The 17,796-nt window shown below is 36.8% G+C and overlaps 1 protein-coding gene across 2 annotated transcripts in view; it reads left to right on the top strand.

The window, feature by feature from the left end:
* The window catches only part of SLC38A4 (solute carrier family 38 member 4), a 70,915-nt gene that overhangs the window by 15,450 nt on the left and 37,669 nt on the right, over positions 1-17,796 (top strand). The window contains exon 1 of one of the 2 annotated variants that reach the window (XM_019834842.2): positions 14,831-14,985. The exons of the other annotated variant lie outside the window; for it this stretch is intronic. The gene's annotated coding sequence lies outside the window, so the exon portion shown is untranslated. Of the gene's footprint in view, positions 1-14,830; positions 14,986-17,796 lie in introns of those variants that run through there. 2 annotated transcript variants of the gene reach the window in all.

Below are 17,796 nucleotides of genomic sequence, written 5' to 3'. Positions count from 1 at the left end.
AGTACATTTTTATTACTCCTTTATTCTCCACCAAAATTAGTTGAGAAAAATAAATTAGGGAGCACACTTTTGAGTAGGGAAAGGACAGAAATAGTCAAGCGGGATGGGCTTCAAATTCCACGGGACTTTGGTCACCAAATACACTAATTGAGGCCAAAAGAAGGCCCAGTCATTTGCCCATCAGCCATAAAACAAATAATTTTCTCACAATAAATAAAGAGATGTTTTACATTTGCTCCTTAGAAATTGTTTGGGGTTCTTTTTGGATTCTGTGGGTTTCACTTTTAACAAACTCAAACTTGTATAGAAACTATCAGACAAAATAAAAATAAGGCATATTTATATGTCATGCATTTAATAAAATGATAGTCATTAGCCCAAACTCTTACACTGCTGTGGTTGTGTCTTCTTTGCCAGAGTCCCTATTATGCAGCCCAATATACTAAACCTTTAAGATTCTTTTTGAGGAAAAAAAAGTAATGAAAAGTACTTAGGAATATTCTAAATATTTCTCAGTATTATCATGGTCTCCTATGAAAACATCACTGCATACATTTCCATTTTGCCAAATATCTAAACTATCTGTGCATCTAACATACTTTTTTGAATGTTCCTTTAATAAAAAAAAAAAAAAAAAAAAAAGCTCTCCTTATCGTAGAAACACATATATGCTTTGTGTTGCAGTGGTTGCTATGACAAGTCTGTATATTTTATTAAATACCAGACCAGAGCAAACAGACGTTGCAACAGAGGTGGTGCTAGGGGCATCAAGACCTTGTCAGCATGTCTGTTATAAATATATATTTTTTCAGGGTTTCCTACATGTGAAATGTTAACTCTGTAAGAAGTTAACACAAGACAACAAATGCTATTGCCCAAGTGGCTGAATGTTTTAAGGGGCCCTAAAATAGGAAAGAAAATGAAGCCATTTCTTCTGGAGATCTGTGAATATTATAAATAACAAAAGTTTGGAGACCATTCCTGAAATGGCCAGTAGGCCTAGAAATTCAACTTGCCAACTGGTTTTCAGCCAAGAATACCGACTAAAATTTTTCAATTGCGGTTTGTACATGACCATTATTCTTTCTGAATCAAAAATAATCCCCTGCTTAACAGTAGCTTCTCATAAAAATTTTAAGGACTTAGGCTATTTTATGTGGTTCACTGATTTAAAAATATACAACCGCCACCAACAATAAATAATATTTATTTAGTCCTTACTGTATCTCAGGTCCTATTCTCAGCTCCTTACATGTTATTATCTTACTTGGGGAAACATAAAGCATACATATGCCTTCTTTAATCAGTTACTGTTCTGTGCAAAAATGAGGAACTAAAAAATAAAAAGAGGTCTTAATTTACCCATCTACCTAAGACATAAAGTGAGGGCATCTCCATAAGACTCACAGAGTCAGAGGGGGAGACAAATGCCCTCTGAACAACAAGAACCCTTGAAAAACTGTTTTCTTCCCCCATCTAGTCAATGCAGGCATCCTCTCTTATGTATCAGTTGTGCCAATTATCCTCAAATGATTTCAGTGACCACAACATGGAATAACTGATGGTGGTTAGATGAGATAATGCAGTGCTTTAAAAGAAAATCCTTTCCTAAACATTTTAGGTGAAAATGCATGTGCCACAAAGCCATACGACCTCATCTTTTTCTGCATACTAAAAGTGAATCTGCTTATACACCTAAATATTCCTCTTGGGGATATCAAAACATCTGTGACCATGTATATAATAAAAACTGAGTGCTTTTATTTGCTGAAATCCCAGGAAAAAGAATAAACAGAGCCCTCAGTTTTTCACTCCAGCTGGAATGATTCAGCTTATTGAGGTCATCATGAGGAGATTTCTCTAAGACATCTGAAAATGTGTTTCATCTTTTTGCCACATATTTCTCAATCCTTATATTAGTGTAATAAAAATAAGTTGTGTCGGATATTTAAGAAATATTTAAATAATGTTTCTTGTGATCCAAAACCTGACCAGAACACACTGAGTACAATCCTAGGGAGTCTTTCAACAATTCACTCTGGCCTCCTCATTTTCTCTTCTTTCTTTTTTAAATTTTTTTTTCAACGTTTATTTATTTTTGGGACAGAGAGAGACAGAGCATGAACGGGGGAGGGGCAGAGAGAGAGGGAGACACAGAATCGGAAGCAGGCTCCAGGCTCTGAGCCATCAGCCCAGAGCCTGACGCGGGGCTCGAACTCACGGACCGCGAGATCGTGACCTGGCTGAAGTCGGACGCTTAACCGACTGCGCCACCCAGGCGCCCCTCTTCTCTTTCATTACGTAGCTCTTGCTCCTATTGTTTCTCTTCTTAAAGGGGCATTGGCAGTGACAATGGCCCATGGGAGTGATACAAACATTGTGTACTTAACAATTGCCCCAGGAAAACCAGTGTATACATTGGGCTGTAACTAATTCAGCAGATTCGTTTTGTTATCTTACCACCAAATAGTGGGGCTGACTCTTTTTTTTTTTTTAACTAAGTTTACCTTTTACCTTAAAACTTTTTTTTTGTTTTTTTAAATGTTTATTTATTTTTGAAAGCAAGAGAGGCTGAGCATGAACCCGGGAGAGGCAGAGAGCGAGGGAGGCAACAGAATCTGAGGCAGGCTCCAGGCTCTGAGCTGTCAGCACAGAGCCCAACACGGGTCTTGAACTCATGAACCGTGAGATCATGACCTGAGCCGAAGTCGGACTCTTAACCAACTGAGCCCCCCAGGTGCCTCCCTTATGACATTTAAACTGGGTTGTTGAGACCATGAATCTTAGTAGTCTGGGTAGGTACTACCATAATGACACCTAACGATGCCTAAAGACATCTATAGTCATGTAATAAATATACTTCAATATTACTGTTTTGGAGGACAACAGGGACTTGTTCATGTCAGTATATTCACACTGGTGTGAAAACAGCTCAATATGTCAGCAACTGGAAGAGCAACTGTCTGGGTTTTTTTTGTTTTTTTTTTTAATGTTTACTTATTTTTGAGAAAGAAAGGGGGGAGGGGCAGAGAGAGAGGGAGATAGAGGATCTGAAGTGGGCTCTGCGCTGACAGCCCGATGCGGGGCTCGAACTCACAAAGCATGAAATCATGCCCTGAGCTGAAGTCGGACGTTTAACTGACTAAGCCACCCAGGCACCCAAAGAGCAACTATCTGAAAGGGGAAGAGGTAGAAAGGAAGTAAAATACCAGCGTACATATCACCAACTTCCATCAGCAGCACACGGTTATTCACATTCATACCCATACCACCTAATGGGTAAAAAAAAAAAAAAAAAAAAAAAAACCTGGTATGTTTCCCAAATAGTGTTAAGAATATTTTATAAGAACACTAAAGATTGTAATCAAATGTTATTTTTAATGTCTATAAAGCATTCTGTATGAAAACACCTGCGTGTATGCTTTCCCATTTCTAACAAAGACCGAATTAAACTGGAACTCATACAGGATTTGACAGCACAGTCTCAAAGACTTCAGTTCAAATTCTAAGCAGTTGTATCCAGGTTAGCCTCACATTAGCGAGAAGGAGCCTATGTGCCTGCTTGTAAGACTTGTTCGTGTTGAAGAGATGTAAAGATGGAAGTGATGGGGTCCTGTTTGATCAAGAAGCTGCCTCAGAGAGCCCTTCACGTTGCCTGCTTGCTTAGCCATGCACTGATCGATAATGATGAAAAGGATCTTGCAGCTGAATCAAGTGACAATGACTGGATCAGAATTATAGCTGAGGAGAGTAGAAATTATAGTTGAGAATTTGTAGAAATTAGTATTAAAACTAATACTAGTATTAGTATTAAATAGGTATTAAAATTAGTATTAGTATTAGAATTAGTAAAAATGCCCAGCAAGAGCTCAGATCCCAGAGTATAAGCAAAATGTAGGTCACTTCCTTTGGCATTTGGAAAATGTGTTCTCGGTATATCTGTGGGTCTTCATGTTTTGTTAGTGTCACCAAAGAAATAAAAAAATAAATAAATAACCCAAAGCCGAGCCAAGCCAACCCTCTCCCTCACCCAAACCTACCAGTACATTTACATGTTTAAACACTGGCTCTGAGGACAGGTTCAGGGGTAAATATGTACCATGGGGCTGTTCAGCTTCACAGGTTGGTTAATGTTAAACAAACACATATTGCAAATCATGTCTTATTACGAGGTTGTTTTCTGAGATTCCACGGGTCAGGGTCAAAACCTGCCATTTTCTAGCTTTTCGACAGGGCTAATCAATAGTGTAACAAGTGGAATAACGGTCTAATTAAACAGTAACAATACACTTCCAAAGCAAAGGTGTCGAAACTATTTTATGATCAATCAATTTTGCTAATGTCCTATTGCCCTTATAAACAGCAAAAAAGAAAAAAACACATCTACCTTTTACATTTATAATGATTAAATATCCATTATCTCATTTACCTCTCACAGTAACCTGGGATAATGGTTTCTGTTAGACCAGTCTGAAAGAGAAAATTGAATTCCAGAATATTTACGTGACTTTATCTGCTTATTCAACAAAGATGCATTAAGTGGGTGATACTGGGTTTTGAAGTCAGAGACAATTCGTTAAAGACACAAATACATAATGTTTACCATGTGCCACTCTTCTAAATTCTCTACAAATATGAACTTAGTTATTCCTCATAACAGCGGTATAAGGCAGGCACTATCATAACCTCCTCTTTACAGATGAAGGGCCTGAGGCAGGGAAATGGCCAACTTGCCCCAAGTCCGACAGCTAATAAGTGACAGAAATTGGATTTAAATCCAGGCATTCAAGCCCGGATTGAATCTATACTAGTTGACCCTGTGCTATGCTGAATAAGGCACAGCATCTGCTCCCAAGGACTTTCAAAGTCTAAAAGGGCAGACATGTAGACAAACGTGTCAGTACAGTTCGTAGGAAGCAGAGGGTGCGGAGGAGGGATGATTAACTCTAACTTGTCCAGAAGCTCTCAGCTGGCAGGCGGCAGAATGGGAATCAGATCCAAATCCATGAATTTGGACTCCAGAGTCCGTGTGCTCTCCATTTCATAGGGCAGGCCCATATTTGATAAAAGGGTTTAGAATGACAATAAGAAAGCAATGCGCTCATAGGAACATAGCATGTGAACCAAAGGATAAAGACCATGCTTCTCTAAATAGGAAAAAGAAAGCACTGTGGTTCCTAACAGATATAAGATACAGGTATACAGATCTCCCTCTCATCATCTGTGTAATACATACATGCATAACACATATAACACATAATTTAATATATATGTAGATACCAGCAGAACTCTCAAGTATATCAAATCAACTGCAAAATTCCTCAGTTATTCTAAGGCTTGCAGTCAGTCAGAAAAAAAAACAACAACAGATATTCTACTCGAAAGTAGGAGAAAGGCCTAAAGACATGGAGACAGTGATGAGCATCATTCTGGGCATATAATAGATATTCAGTGATTACTGGCTGACTGATTGATTTACTGAAAACAAGCAAGAAAAAAAGACTAGAGATGATGCATTCTGTTGCTCACCTTTTAACCTTGTTGAAAATTTTGATGAGAATTAGGTAAACTGAAACATTTAGAATCAGGATTTCATGTCAACATACCAATTTTATGATGAACAGGTCTCTATTGGACAACCATTCTGACATTTCTTTGACCACTGTATAAGCGTGGCTACCAACTATTTACATTTCTACGTTTTGCAGTCCAAGCAGTGGCAAAAAGAACTCCACAGGAAATAAATATTTGGCCAGTTTGTAGGTGTACTTCTAAGCGTATTTTTGGCACACAGTAGTTGTATTTGTAAGTGTATTTTTGGCACATAGTAGGTCCCCAATAAATGATAATGTGAAGTTCATTTGCTCTTCCCAATGGTCCTGTTATTATCCCAAGAATTATATACTTTTTATAAATGAGAAAATGAAGACCCAGAGAGTTTACCAATTTGTTGATAGTTCCCATAGCTAGTGAATGATGGAATTAGAACTTGAACCCAGATTTCCTGAATTGCAAATGTCAAGTGCTAGCATAACAAAGGAAGAAGAACTTGTTCAGCCATTCAGATCCTTTTGGGCGTCAAAAACTTTCCAGGTAGACTGCAAGGGATGAATAGGGATCCTTTCAAGACAAAAGTGTGAAGCTCTTTTCAGGCCTCCTATGAAAAAACTAATGTTAAACGTCTTATGCAAGATTCAAAGGAAGTGCCATCAGCTTTAAAACTTAAGAGCACAAGCACAACTATTTGAATCTATGTGATTATCTTATGCATATGTAAATATCAGATCACCCATAATTAAGAAGTATCAGTCTTTAAGCTGTTATTTATCATACTACTCTAGGTGCTATAAAAAGGAATTTGAATATAGATGCTTACAAATTAAGATACCAATATTACTGGATAAATTACTCATAATTATGCATCAATCTTTACTTCGATGTATTTTAAAATAATTAAGTTTAGATATGTTGAACCTTAGATTCTAAATTTAAAAATAACCTTCAAATAGCAAGGAGAGAATAGAAAGAGTCAAGATTTCTATAGTTAAAACTTCAATTTCTGTAAGACTTGTAATTAGCTCCTTTCTCGTGTATTTTACATGATATGAAGCAAAATACCTATAAACCTAAACTTTTCTGTTCTTAGCCAAATTATATGATAACAACCCTGATGGTCTAAACACAAAGCAGAGGCCCCAGCCCACCTGAACACTTCCTCCAAGAATGTAATGCAGGCAAGAATTGCCCCAGGCTACCCTAGTGGTGTGTGTGCGTGTGTGTGTGTGTGTGTGTGTGTGTGTGTGTGTTTCCTGTTTGCAATCTTTATTATCACAATATCTAACACATTTTCTTCACATATCTGAAGTGTTCGTACTGTTCGGCTGCTCTTTTTTATAAGCTCATTTGAACAAAACAACAACAACAGAAAGACAAGGCACCCAAAGCCTGGTGAGATCCCACTTCCCACCTGCTACCTCTCCCATCGCTTGCCTCCAAGCTTGCTGCTTCTTGCCTCCTTTGCCTTTGCTCATGCTGTCCCTGCGCTGGTGGTCTGCTCCCCATCCCTCGGATCCTGGCGAGCTCCTGTTTATTCTTTTAGTCTCAGCCCAGCTGTCATCTCCAGGAAGTCCTGTCCATCTTTCTCAAACTGAGTTGGGTGCCACACTTAACCTTCCCCTCAGCTCTTACAGGCATCTCACCTACTACCTTACAGTGGCCTGACCTACATAAGCAGTGGATTCCCTTGAGAGTCCAGGGCTTCAGAGACTGGATCTTCATTTTTTATTGTCTCTATTGCCTTAGTCCCTCCCACAAAGTCTGGTTCATAGGTGTTCAATAATGAGTGAGTAGATGAAGATAACTCCTTCCACTGTAATAGAAATTGACTATCTCACAGCATTATGCTAGAAATAGTGATGTCCATTTTTCTCCACAATATTTTGAGAACTATTAGCGTACCTCCTGCTGGTGGGGAAAAAGCAATCCCTCCTTTCAAACAAACTGGACATGTATAACTTTGTCTTGACTCTAAATAACTCATAAGTGCCCATTCAGAATCGAAGATTTTTCAAGAGGGTTGATTATTGCTGGTCAAGCACCCAAAATACCCTCACCAGAAATAGACATTTATCCGGGATAAAGAATTGTTACAAAACCTAGGAGAGGAACTCTTTATATTGTTTTTGTCTTTAATACACGTTTATTGTTTTTCTTATGGTGAAAGTAATCCATAATTTTTAAAGATTATTTGCAAATATTGATGAGAAAGAGATTATCCATGTTTCCCCAATTGGGAGATAACCACTATTCGTATTTTGATAGGTGTTCTTTCAGGCATTTTTCCTTTGAATCTGTTTGTGTACATATACGGAAGTTTAAAAACACAGGGATCATATTACTATTAGATTTTGTGATTTGCTTTTAAAGCCTATAGTTACAATTTTTGCATACCTTTATTATTCCTCGAATATTCTTTGAACACATGACTGGTAATTATTGCTTTATATTCTGGGAAGGCAGTTCTCTATAAAAGGACTAATGCATACAATATGAGCATTCGCTTTACCCCACCTTACCACTGGCTCTGAGAAGAACAACTCAGGAACTATTGCATTTTAACATATCACAGGATCCATCAATTGAAATAATTATTACAATGTTTCTTGTTGCAACCTCATATATAAGTTCCAAAGAAAGGTTTTGGATGCACAGATTGAAATCATTGTCCTTAACAGAGACTTTCATTAATTCAACATTTATACAGTGCCTATTATAACCCAAGCATAGGCTAAAATTAATCAAGGTTAAGCAAGCAAAAGAAATTGTTTACAACTAAATTGGCTGTCTAGACATACTTGAATCCATCCCCAAACCTCCTAAACCATCTGACTGAATGTCCCCCCCTCTGCTGCTGTCCTGCTAAGTAAGGTCAAGACATTTACTTTACCTGAGTCAATTTTCCTATATTTAAAGAAAGATTGATGCTACCAACTTTACACTCAGCTTTCCAGGAATTATAATTCCTCATTCAAGCCACCCACAAAGTACAAAAAAACCCAGGTAGTCTTACTGCCGCTGGGCACCGGTAACCCTTGTAGCAGAGAGGATGAGTGTATCAGTCTGTAAGCCCCTGCAAAGAGCTCTGAGCCTATGGCCCTGCCCTGGAGTTGCTGACAGCCCAGCAGGAGAGATGAACATTCCTGGCAGAAACCTGCACCTCATTTACTACACAGACCTGATGCAGGAAATCCTCCGTGAGAGACTCAGTTCCGTGAGAACTGTCATTGTCAACTGTGACAGATCTCACTCTGCTCAGATTCCTTTGAAAAACAGTTTGTGGTAGACATGCACACTTTATTTCAACATTGAGGCCAGCCTGACCATATCGCTTGTTAACAGGGACACTGATTCCTTTACAGCACAAGTTCATGTCCTCAACTTTTGGGAACCCCCTTCCCATTAAAGATCCCATTGAGTGTTCTTCTGCCTCCTTACAGCCTATTGGGTCACAGCTCAAGATACTGTTGGGAGTCCAAGTTCAGGCAAGATGGCACCAGGTTTACAATCTCCAATCAATGATAAAATTACAAAATCAAAATGTCTAGAAAATGTTGTGGTAGAGAATTTGCTTTTAAAGGAAAGGGGTGGATGGGAATATAAAGGAGAGCAATGGAACTTACTGTGCTGTGGCCCCAAAGAATAATTTTTAAACCCTCAATTGTTCTTCATTAGAAAGGCAGTCAACTCAAGCTCCCATTGTGTTAATACTGCATTCTGTACAAAGAACTGAGATGAACAAGGTGATTTAGCTGGAAGTGTTGTTATCATTATAGTTCTACATCACCTTCCTTCCCAGGGCTGACTCCTCAAGCAGGCATTGTAAAGGGTAGGAATCATTCTTCAAAGCAAACTTTTAAAAGCTCTAATTTAGCATTTAGAATTTCGGTATATTATTTTAAATCGTAACCAGCCATAAGCCTCACAGACCTTGTTATCTTTTACCCCGACAGATCTGCTTAGGCAGAAGTTGGAATGAACTTTTGATACTGTTTTCTTTGCATCATTTCAATGTGGGATCAAAAAATAAAGATTGACAAGAATTTGAGTTGCTGAAAAGACAAATGGCAGAGAGCAAAAATAACAACATGAGCTGTCTTCTAACTAGATTTTTTGTTTTTTGTTTTTGTTTTTTGGGGGTTTTTTTGTTTTTTTATTTTTGTTTTTTGTTTGTTTCATTTTGTTTTTTGGTTTTTGTTTTTGTTTTTTGGTCAGCTGAGGCTAAAAGGAATCTTCTATTTAGGTCTGTGGCAAAGTCTCTTAAATTTGTCAACCTGCTCCAAACTTGTTTGCTAATTTTGCAACATAGTAGTTGACTATGCAAACATTTCCAAAACATTCCATTGTATAACTGTAAAGGTGCTGTAGGCTGGGTTGAAAAGAGGGGCAGGCCATCAACTAAGTAACTTTCTCAGAATGCATGGGTCATTGCATTTTTCTTGGTCAGGGAGTTTTTAGAGCAGAAAAGCAAGGTCTCTTCCAGGGGCCTGGGCTGGGAAGTCCTTTGAGGTCTCTTATTTGAGAGTGTTTCGAGTTTCTGAAGGTATCCCCAAATGAGGCTATTGAAAGTCATTTGTATTGTATGTGTGTTTAGGTGTTAATTTGCTAAATAGACACGTTGATAATGTACTACATTTAATAAGCCTGTTTTGGGCTTTAAGTAAATTTTTAAATATATTTGGAGCCTTAAAAAATGGAAGTGGCCTAAGATTCGATGGACATCTGACAGGCTGTGCTGAAGGAGGATTAGACAAACATTAATCTTTAGTTCTTTTTTTTTAAGTTTATTTATTTATTTTTCAGAGAGAGAGTGAGAGAGTGAGGAAGAGAGGGCCAGAGAGAGGGGGAGAGAGAGAACCCCAAGCAGGCTCCAAGCTGTCAGTGCAGAGCCCGATGTGGGGCTTGATCTCACAAACCATGAGATCATGACCTGAACCTAAATTAGGAGTCGGATGCTTAACCGACTGAGCCACCCAGGCGCCCCTTAATCTTTAGCTCTGTGTCTACAATTAATTTGGCATGTGGCTCTTTGGGGGTATTCCGTTTTATCTGCCTTTATTCTGTATTTTTTATTCTGTGAGTTGAGGTTAATAACTATAAAACCATAGAAAAAGACACCTACAGCAATACCTAAGCTTTCATCATTCTGCAAGTGATACAAAGACTATTGCAGCTCAAGTATATACACAGCCAACTCACCTTCGGGATCATAGAATTCTGTTATTTGAATTATTTAGGAAAATTTCTGTAACATTTCTGCACGGAATTTTTTTTCTTTCATTTTTTCTTGTGTCCATATTGAGAGATAAAATGAAGGACTTGGAGTGCCAAAGCATGACATCAAAAAAAAAAAAAATCACAAATTCTCTTCAACACTGTAAGCCTGAAAATGAAAATCCAGAGGGTAAAAACTACATCAAAAAGAAATAATCAAGATCTTGTTTCTGACTGCAGTTGTCCTAGTGTCTATTTTTAAGAATGACTTGGTAAATCAGGTAGACATTTACCCACAATACGATAGGAAATAGTTGGATTAATGTAAGTGCCCATATTTGGAAGCACTAATATTGACTGTAGGATGATGGACATACAGTCTCGGGACTTGATCTACTTTATTAGATTTTGAGTTTATGAAGCTAAAGGCTGAAAATGATAAAAAAAAAAAGTAACTTCTTGGAAAATAAGACATCACAAAAAGAACATAGTTCTTTTCTGCTCTAAAAGAGTGTCACTTTTTTAGCAAGGTTAAAAAGAAAGACGAGAAAAAGGTAGGTGACCTAAAGAGAAGTTAAAACAGGAGCAAAGAAAAGGAAGGGAATGCAGGTACAGATGTGATACAAAATTATTAAAAATTAGGTAATTTGGTTTCTTCTTAGTCAATACTGTTTCTACCCTCTTCTGCCAGTTTGGCTATAATCAGATCATATTTCCAAGTATTATTTTGTCCCATGACTAAAATTAGAAATTTGGGTGCAGTTCTGATGAGAACAAGAGGTTATCTTTCTCAGTGTCATTGCAAAATGCCATGATGGTCTGGCTAAGGCATTTTTTTAATTGTTGACTCATTTTGACTTGATCCAGCTGGAACTTTCTGAGGACAGCACTGAAAGTGGAAATTTTAAACAAGATAATCAGTGATTTTAAATATAAGCAAGAAAAATTTTAATTCAATGTATAGGTAGGATCTGAACTTATTTTGAGCCAACAATTTTGTACTTTCAACAGATAACATATTGGGATATACGCTCTAAGACCTTCTCTGTACTATCTGAAAATGATAGCCACAGATGGATGGATGAGGTGCCAAAATGGATGCGTTATCACCATGTATTCTCTTCCTGTATATAAAGAAAAATGAAGATTGTATTGCAAGTTTCTTGTTTTTCATAGGGTAGTCACATAAAATTCATGGCATGTGTGGTGAGCTAGTAAAAGTGATAAATCGGAACAGTAGTATAAGAAAGAGTCAAACCACCAGTGACCTTGGTTTAGATCCTTTCCATCTGCCTTTTCTTCTGCCATTATCCTCAGATAGGTAAATATCACCAAAGCCAAACTATCATTCAACCTCCTCACTGACCTCCATGTCCCTGCCTCCATCTCCTCCTTCTTCCTACCTGCCTCCCCTTCCTGCTGATTTTATAATTTTTTTTTTCAGAAGCCTTCAAGAGATCCTTATCATTAAAATTCTGAGCTTCTTTTACAGTCTGGACTATTCCATTCTATGTTTTTTTTTTTGTTTGTTTGTTTGTTTTGGTTTTTTTTGCCAGAACACGCTTTAGTCTGTTTACAGTTTTCACCCAGGATGCCTTTCCTTTTTCTTTCTACCTATTGGGATCTCATGTGGACTTTGAAGGTCCTCCTCAAAGTCCATGGGCTCCATAACTCCTTCTTGGATGGTTTCAGCCCCAGGGGACTCTTCATCTTCCAGAGTCCTGTGCATTATGCTGACATTAACTGTGTTATAGTCTGGGAAGTCAGGTATCCCTTTATGTGGTCATATCTTATCCCTTGGGTCCCCTTTCTCCTTAGCCCATGTACCAAGTCTCCTATATCTGCTCCTGGTAACACTTACATGAATTCCTTTTATGAAGGATCAGTTAAAGTGTTTGTCATCTTCTTGCCCAGACTTGCTTCATTTTTCACTACCCACAGATTTTTCATTGTATTCACTTTTTAAAGTCGGTACGTATTCTGGTTCATTACCTCTTCCTAGAGTGCTACTGGAGCCAAATCAGAGACTAAATGAATATGTTGCATTTGCCAGGCTTTAAAAATCAAAAGAGCAAAGACCTATTACCAAATGTATATAAAATTACATCACGTATGATTTTAAGAAATATGTAGAACATGAAACTATAGCGTTAAGTCTGTTTTCCTGATGAAAGGCAAGTTACAATGAGTTTCATCAAAAGCAGACTATATGTTTTTTCATTAATTGAAATACCTAAACATGTCAAAAATTGAGGGAAGAAAATAGTCAGACAAGCTCCTAGGCTGTTTTAATTTAGCTAACTTTTATCAAATTAATTTTCATATGTATATATTTGAGTTTTAAGTCAGTGTTAGCAAAGTTTGTGATAAGAATTTTGCAATTAGAATAGATTCAGAAGAAATATAGACCTCTCTTATGTGTGTTTTTTCTTTTAATCTGATATGCTAGTTTACTATAATTTAGCGTATTTGAAGAAGCTCTGAATTATAAATGAAATCTAAACTAAAATTTTAAGAGAGGAAAACTTTAGTGATTTATACATTTATCTCTATCCTTTTTAATATGAAGATACCATGGAATGAAATTCACATATTAGATTTTTTTTCAGCTGACCCACTATGAAATGGAATGTTACTAGAATACAGATATTTAATCTTCTAACAATTAGTGCAGGTTTTTGCTTGTTCAATCTTATACTCATCTGGTAACTTTGCAAAAAGAAAAATCTTAAGTTGGAAAGATCACAGTTTAAACAATGGAAGTGCTTTGAAAAGGAATAGTCTTTAAATTTTTCTGAAGTTAAAATTAATATATTTGTTATAATTTTTCCCTAGGCCATAATAATTTTCACAAAAAAACAAATCTACAGAGTGATTTTGAAAAATAAAGAACAAGCTAACTAAGACACAAATACAAGCCAAGATACCATATTAAAGTTAATAGACCAAATGGGCACATTTGAAAAGGAAATTAGAAAGGGGTGAATGGACATTTTACTTAAGCTGCTGCAGGGCACTAACTATTAAGAATTTCTTACTCAAAGAACAATGCTTAGTTGTGTTTTTAGAGAAATAGAGAGCTGACCCATGTGTTGTAATCTAACATTTCTTCTGATTGGTCATCAGATTGTTCACTCATGTCATAAATATTTAAAAGGCAAAGAACCCTGAATTCTGGATTGATTTTTAATCTTTTTTTCACCTCACTCCGATATGTGTAATTGATACATTTTCATAACAGAACAAATTATATGCCAACACACTTTGACTTTCTCTAATTTGTGGAAAGCCAAATAGATTTTTTGAAAAGGAGGAAATGTTCATTTAGAAGTTCTGTACAAACTCCAAACAGGGGTGCCTGGAGAACTTATTTGGTTGAGCGTCCAACTCTTGAGTTCTGCTCAGATCATGATCTCAGGGTCGGAGGAGCCTGCTTAAGATTCTCTTTCTCTCTCTCCTTCTGCCCCTCTCTCCCACTCGTGTTCTCTCTAAACATTTTTTTTAAATAAAAAACTCCAAATAGCATTGTGCTTATTCAGCTCAGTGCCTTTGGAATGGTAACAGTGGTAGACAGAGCTTACAATTTTCAATCTTGCGGTGCCTTAAGTAAGTTGGTGCCATTTGGAAGTGTCTGTCATTCTATAAAATTTCCTCCGAATAAGCCAGAAATTCAAATATATTTGAATATATATCCCCTATACCTAATATTTTCTATGCATTCTGATTATAATGCTTCAGTCAACAATCAGACTCCATAACTATTATTATTGTATTATTATGCTTTGGCTTCAGTTCATACACCTAGAAACATCAATTTTCCAAAAGCTTTATCTACCAACTTATATCATCTTCATACAGAATGAGAGCAGTCAAGATAAAACTTTCAGTAAATGAGTATTTTGCTGTATAAAAGCCAAAATTCTACAAACAAATAGAAATTGGTGTAACTGATGTTTAATCCAAATGTACAACAGTCAACTGAGTTAGCTGCCTCTTTTTTTTTTTTTTTTTTTTTTTTGAGAGCTGACGCAAGTTGGACAGAGGGAGACATTGGGGCAAGGTGGTGGTGGTCTGATTGGCCTGTCTCATTCACGCCCACTGGTCTTTAAATCATTGTCTAGAGCCCCAAAGGTTCATATAAGTCAACACTGTCGCAGGGGTCTGCCATTTCAAACAATTCCAGAAAGATCGCACAGGACTGGATAAATAATTAAGGTAAAGTTCTTTTTACATGAATAGTTGCAGTGTTAAGATAATGCTTCCCTTCTTCTTTTTATGGTGTTGATTATTTATTACAAATCAAATGTTTGAAAATAGTACTTGGGCAATTCTTTTCTCATTTAAAAAAGATAAAATTGGAATTATTTACCCACATCTTGACTGCAGCTTTCTTTTGCAGATAATTTTAGGTTTGAGCATAAAATTAGGACAGTGGATAATAGAAAAGAGAAAAAAGGGTTAGGTAACAAGTATTTAGTTATTTACATCTCCTGGTTAACCACTGAGTAAAGAGTTGACTTAATTTGTCTTAGTAAAATTATAAGGTTTTAGAAGTACATTCCAAATGCTATAACATTAAAGATTTTCCTTGTCTTGAAAACAAAAATGCCCACAAAAACCAATGAAAGGAGGAACATCCCATGACTGCAGCAGGTATCAATGGCTAAGAGTTTGGGCTGCACCATTGGTAAATGCAAAAGACACAGTTGTGTTTTACCTTGCTGCTTATGTGTCCATTTTATTTATTTTTTTTTTAATTTTTTTTTTCAACGTTTTTTATTTTTTATTTTTGGGACAGAGAGAGACAGAGCATGAACAGGGGAGGGGCAGAGAGAGAGGGAGACACAGAATCGGAAACAGGCTCCAGGCTCCGAGCCATCAGCCCAGAGCCTGACGCGGGGCTCGAACTCACGGACCGCGAGATAGTGACCTGGCTGAAGTCGGAAGCTTAACCGACTGCGCCACCCAGGCGCCCCCTTATGTGTCCATTTTAATGAAGGAGTATTTTTAGAGCAAATTTACTAAAAGAAACTGGAAAAGTGAATAGAATATAAGAATATATATGAGAATAAGAATAGAAACATAGCTTTAGGTTTTGAAGGACTAGAATCAATTATCTAAAAATAAAGCTATATTCCTCAAATTTATCAATCAGATGGGGGAAATTCTCCATGGGTTTAAGTATCTGCATATTTTGGGTATCTTGCTGAACATAAAGTAAGGGTCTCACCTAAATTCCCAGGTGGTAGCAAAGAGTGTTTCCTAACTCATTGAAAAAAGTATTTAAACTGATGATATATATCACATTCATGGTCAGTTGGCTGAAAGTTTGATTTTTGACACACTGAAGAAATTTAGGTGTGTTTTCTAGAAAAGACTACCATTTATTTTATAGGCCAAGACCCTCCAGTTGTTCAGATTTATATTTAGGTGATATTTTTGGATTTTCTTGAAAGTCTTTATTTTTCTACTCCTATGAAGTATATCAGTAAGATTTAAGTACTGAGAAATGCAGTTTTGAGGACTAAATTCTTGTGTTTTCTATAACCATGTTTTAATATGATTTGCTTTAGAAAAAGTAAAATAAATTATTTTAAAAAAGTACCTCTGAGGGTAATCTAGTATCTATTATAAAGCATGTTGACATCTTAGAATTTATTGCATCCACAATTCAGGTTCTGAAATATCATGCTTTAATACATGAAGCATACAGAATTCACTCTGATATATCATATGGGACAGATCTTTCTACATTTCTGGAAACTACTGTTTGAGGAAATAGGAACTGAAACTTATGCACAAATATAAGAGGCTTCTTCATGTTTAAGATGATAGAGAACCTCTGTTACCATCTAAGAACAGAGCTAGAAATGCTATTTTGCTTATAAAATATAAGAAAATAACATTTAACATATTCACATTTTATGAATTGTCCTTTATATGATTCAAATGACTGCTTTATGCTTATATCAGCAAGCATTTAATCTTCTTACAAAAGGAAAAGATCTCAACATAGGGTTATTTCTTTTAACTTTTCTAGTTCTCCCCAGGTACTATTTCTAAGGTATGGCTGAGTAGAGGAAAGGAATGGAAATGTTAAAATATTAGCACCAGCAATAGAAGTAGTCAAGTAAACAGTTTTGCTGCCATTGGCAGTTTCTTTTCTAAGAGGTACCTCAGACTGAATGATACCAAATGCTTTTGTGGAAGCTAATTTCTGTGAAAAATCATGCCACAGACTAACAAGCCATCTGACTCTCAATATGTGACCAGAAAGACACCGTTGGGGAAACTGTTTAAAAGAATCTAATATAAAGGTAATGTTAGATTGACTCCATTGTTAACGCTGTATTCATTTACCTAAGGTACATTTGGGGTGTGGATTTAAGTCCATTGCTTGGATGCAAAGATCATTTGGCTCTTAGAAGTTGTATGACCAGCTACTTCCCAGTTGCTCAACCAAAGGGTAAATGAGATGTCAGGCTATCTGCTACCTAAACCTAGATTTCAGGGTAGATTCATCAGAACTTGGCATGAAAGACTAGACAGACTGGATGGTGGGAAATGCTCTGCCAGTGCTAGCTTCCTTTTCCCTTTCCCTTATCAGGTAAAATAAATGTTTACAGTCACTAGGAAAGGTCATAACTTTTGCCTCTTGACTCAAGGACAGTTTGGCTTCCCAGATTTGAGGTCTTTCTTTGACGTTGAACTACATAAGTAACACACAAGTTTGCTTTTCTGAGAATCTTCCAGCCTGCATTTTTTGGGCACCTATTCAAACAAGGCACAATGTTTAGTAACTAGAATTTGGACATAAGGAATCAGCTATGATGACATTTAAGATAGCACTTAATAAATGTGAAAAAACAAAGCCTTCTAATAGTAATAGTATCCTAAATACCTTCGTTTCCAGTTCTGATTTTGTATCTTCACGAATGAGTGAAGCAACAATGCAGATGACCACCCCCTCCCCCACCGGGGTCTAGTTTAGATGGCAGGCCTCTCTGACCACATTTAAAGATTTCC

The sequence above is a fragment of the Felis catus genome, chromosome B4 (genome assembly GCF_018350175.1).
Source record: "Felis catus isolate Fca126 chromosome B4, F.catus_Fca126_mat1.0, whole genome shotgun sequence".
Classification (NCBI taxonomy): domain Eukaryota; kingdom Metazoa; phylum Chordata; class Mammalia; order Carnivora; family Felidae; genus Felis; species Felis catus.
The sequence above is the reverse complement of the archived record's forward strand: the minus strand, read 5'-3'. Positions and strand labels throughout refer to the sequence as shown.